Genomic DNA, 4,501 nt, shown 5'->3' on the forward strand with positions numbered 1-4,501 from the left:
CATGCGGAAATGCTTTATGAATGATACCCATAGGGCTCTATTCATAAAAAAGATGTGGCGAAAAAACTCCTGGAGGGAAAATACCGCAGCGGTATTTTACACTTCTGGGTGGTCATTCAAAAAAATCTTGAAAGCTGCGATGCAAGTGCGGAGATCGCCCGCTGAAGGCTGGCGGTAAGCTGTCGGAAGGCATGCGGAAACACTTCAGCTGGCAGAGTCCCTCCGTGCACTGCTCTCTCTGGGCTCTATTCATAAAACCTTACCGCAAGTTTTCCGCTCAAAACAGCGGATTTTCCCGTCCATTTAGCAAAGTGGGCATTCATAAAAGCTGTTCCCGCATGAAAATCTACAATCCCCCAGCAGAGCGAGAAATTTCCGCCTTCTCCAGTGTTTTTCTAGATTTATCTAGAAAAAAGTAACAAAATGGCCATTCATAAAGATTAGAGGAAGCGGTATGAGGACGGGAAATACCGCTTCCTCTGATTTTGCGGATTACATACAAGTGAATGGGACAGACCTCCCAGAGAGAGCAGTGCACGGAGGGACTCTGCCGGCTGAAGTGTTTCTGCATGCCTTCCGACAGCTAACCGCCAGCTTTCAGCGGGAGATCTCCGCTCTTACATCGCAGCTGGCAAGATTTCTTTGAATGACCACCCAGAAGTGTAAAATACCGCTGCGGTATTTTCCCTCCAGGAGTTTTCTCGCAACAACTTTTTTATGAATAGAGCCCTCTGGGAGGTCTGTCCCATTCACTTGTATGTAATCCGCAAAATCAGAGGAAGCGATATTTCCCGTCCTCATACCGCTTCCTCTAATCTTTATGAATGACCATTTTGTTACTTTTTTCTAGATAAATCTAGAAAAACACTGGAGAAGGCGGAAATTTCTCGCTCTGCTGGGGGATTGTAGATTTTCATGCGGGAACAGCTTTTATGAATCCCCACTTGGATAAATGGTTGGGAAAGTCCGCTGTTTTGAGCGGAAAACTTGCGGGAAAGTTTTATGAATAGAGCCCATAGTCTCCCATTTTGAGGGTTTAATTAAGATCACTTGGCAGTGGTATATGACCCCTGAAAGAATTACCAGGTTCGATTCAAATTCTTCACCCTTATGTTGGAGAGGTTGCAGTTAGTCTGACAGGCTCCTTAATACATGTTTTCTAGAAATGTCCAAAAATTAAAAAAAACTCTGGGAAGAAGTGGAAGGTTTTCTAAAAAAGCTTCCAATGTCACTTGAGACAATACCCCCTAGTATGGCATTACTACATATAGGAACCGTGGGCTTGCCACCCCAGGAAAGGCTAATCATGCATCACATCTTTGTTGTCACCAAAATCCTGATAACAACTAACTGGAAGTCACCATACATTCCTAGGCTTGAGGAGATTTTAAAAATCGTTGACTCCAACCTTATAGCGGAAAAAGTCTGGGCAATAAGGTGTGGCAACCTCCAGTCTTTCTTGGGAAGGGCAAGTCTGTGGCCTATGGTATTCACACAATCCAAACTTCCACACTTATAAGCTGGGTCTACACGCTGCGATTTGGCTTATCAATCGAGCAGCTGATGCGGCTCGATTGATGAGATCCAACAGGTCCGATCTCGCCGCCGCCGATTCCCTGCTCGTTCCCCGCGAGGGGACAATGGCAGGGAATCAGGCGGAAGATAAGTGGCGCCGGCGGGGACGAGCGGATATCGAATCCGACGGACACGCAGGCGAGCGGGGACGCGGCGGGTACGCGCGGGGATACGGAAGTGGCGATCCGGCGGCTAACTAAGCCGCCGGATCGCTACATGTAGATTAGGCTTAAGAGTAGAAATGTTTGCATATCCCCTCACGGATCTGTGACTAAATATGTGTGTGAGACAGAACATGTGATATACATGACCTTACTGGATGCCAATTTACATGGTGCTAAAACCATGCAGAGAGAAATATGAGACCTATCAAATATAAGATTTACCAAACATTGGGACTTGTAGACTAGTCAGTTAGTCAGTTGGTTAGTTTAGTTTAGTATGTGTTACTGACTTGTTTTAGGATATATCATATTGGATATTTCATAAAATAGAGCACCATCAGTATTTTATGAGGAATTAAGGACCGCAGCCCCCAGCACAGATCGTATTGCAGCAGGGCGATCAGACTTCCCCCCCCCTTTTTTCCCCACTAGGGGGATGTCCTGGTGGGGGGGGGGGGGGGGGTCTGATCGCCGCCGGCTATATGTGTGTAGTGAGGGGGCGCCTCAAAGCCCCCCTCCGCAGCGCTATTCCCCCCTCCCACTCCTTCCCTCCCTCCCCTTCTCTCTAAGGGCAGCACTGTACTGCCTCTCGGCCTTTTGGCTAAGATCAAGTGTAGTATCTGTTCTTGAAATTTTTGGGGGGACCTGGAGGGATGGCACTGTGGCAGGGTGTCCTTCCTGGTCGTAATTCCCAGGGACTGATGGAATGGATCTATACCATGGTCGAGGCTGAATGGCTGAGGGCTTTGCTTAGGCGTACTGCCCCTGGAAGTGGCGCTCCAGGTGCACCCGAAAAAACCTGAGATGTGGCAGATCTCAGGCGGAAGTAGGGTGCTTTGGTCTGTACTGCCCATATGCATCGCCAACTAACGCAGCTCCCCGGCCTTTTGGCTAGGGAGAGTGCGGAATTTTTATCACTCCGGCCGCAAGGTCGGGGCCAGCTTGCTGGCACGGGGACTTCGGTTCCCAGGGGACTTCGGTTCCCACCCGGCTCCCCCTCGGGGGAGCCACCCGGACCATGTGGGATGCCACATGGCCAGGCCCTTTGGGTAACCACTGGGCACAGTCGGGGTCCTCCTCGGAGGACCCCAGGATCCTTCAACCCCTCGGGTGTTGGAGGATGCCACCCCCTGAGCCGATGGCAAAGGGGGAAGGTTCCCTTCGGGGAACAACCGGAAGGGCCCTGCTGTATTGTGGGGCCCGTGGCTACTCGTGCACGTTTTGTGGGGGTGCTTTAGGGCACTCACGCTTTTTCCGTGCACGGGGCTAATAGCCTTGCTGACCGGGACTCCTGTTGCATGCAACAGGAGCCAAGACAAGCTAAAAAAAAAGCACTGTACTGCCTCTAATAGGCTTCAGCCTATCAGACGGCGGCAATCAGAGGCCGGGGATTGCCGATCTTCTTTACGGCGCTGCCGTGACAGCAGCGCCGTGCCACGCAAACACCGGGGATTTCTTCCCCGGATGTTTACATTTCGCCTGCGAGCCGCGATCGGAGGCTCACAGGCTGTTCATGGAGCCCCCCCGCCGTGAACAGCCAGGAAACAGCCGCACGAACGAGCGTCCGTTTCCATGGAAATATGGGAAAGACCAGCTATCAACCTATCGCGGCAGCTGGTTGTTAAGTGGTTAATACCTGTCTTGGTATTTATTTTTAGGAATTTTCTAAGAATTTTGGAAATTTGCATCAACTCAATTGCACCAACTCAAAATTAAAATGTGATAATTTTAGCAGTTTTTTGTATTAATTTTGTAGGTATATGTCTATGGGTCATAATTGCAGTTTTTGACTTGCATCAACTCAATTGCACCAACTCAAATTTTTATATTTGATATTTTTGCAGTTTTTTTTCGCATTAATCTTATAGGTTCACGTCAGTGGGCCATAATAGCAATTTTTTGGGAATTTTCTAAGAACTTTAGAAATTTGCATCAACTCAGTTACACCAACTCAAAAATTAAAGTTGGTATTTTTAGCAGTTTCTGCATTAATTTTGAAGATATGTGTCCATGAGTCATAAATGTAGTTTTTTGAAGGACTTGCATCAACTCAATTGCACCAACTCAAATTTTTAGATTTTGATAATTTTGCAGTTCTTTTTTACATTTAATCTTATAGGTCTATGTCTGTGGGCCATAACTGTAATTTTTGGGAATTGTCTAAGAATTTTGGAAATTTACATCAACTCAATTGCACCAACTCAAAAATTAAAATTTGATATTTTTAGCAGTTTTTGTATTATTTTTGTAGGTATATGTCTATGGTCCTAATTGCAGTTTTTTGTGGACTTGCATCAACTCAATTGCACAAATTTAAAATTTTTAGATTTGATATTTTTGCAGTTTTTTCCGCATTAATCTTATAGGTTCACATCGGTGGGCCATAATAGCAATTTTTTGGGAATTTTCTAAGAACTATAGAAATTTGCATCAACTCAATTGCTCCAACTAAATTTTTTAGATTTGATAATTTTGCAGTTTTTTTTCTGCATTAACCTTATAGGTCTATGTCTGTGGGCCGTAACTGTAATTTTTGGGAATTTTCTAGGAATTTTGGAAATTTGCATCAACTCAGTTGCACCAACTCAAAAATTAAAATTTGGTGTTTTTAGAAGTTTTTGCATTAATTTTGCAGGTACGTGTCTATGAGTCATAATTGTACTTTTTTTTGAAGGACTTGCATCAACTCAATTGCATCAACTCAAATGTTTAGATTTGATAATTTTGCAGGCCCCCCCCCCCCCCCCTTTCGCATTAATCTC

At 45.7% G+C, this 4,501-nt stretch overlaps 1 pseudogene; it reads left to right on the top strand.

Moving 5' to 3' along the window:
• Nucleotides 1–2,320: 2,320 nt before the first annotated feature.
• Nucleotides 2,321–2,452, top strand: LOC137505823 (U2 spliceosomal RNA; annotated as a pseudogene).
• The last annotated feature ends 2,049 nt before the right edge of the window (nt 2,453–4,501 follow it).

Source organism: Hyperolius riggenbachi, chromosome 4 (assembly GCF_040937935.1).
Source record: "Hyperolius riggenbachi isolate aHypRig1 chromosome 4, aHypRig1.pri, whole genome shotgun sequence".
NCBI classification, from domain to species: Eukaryota; Metazoa; Chordata; class Amphibia; order Anura; family Hyperoliidae; genus Hyperolius; species Hyperolius riggenbachi.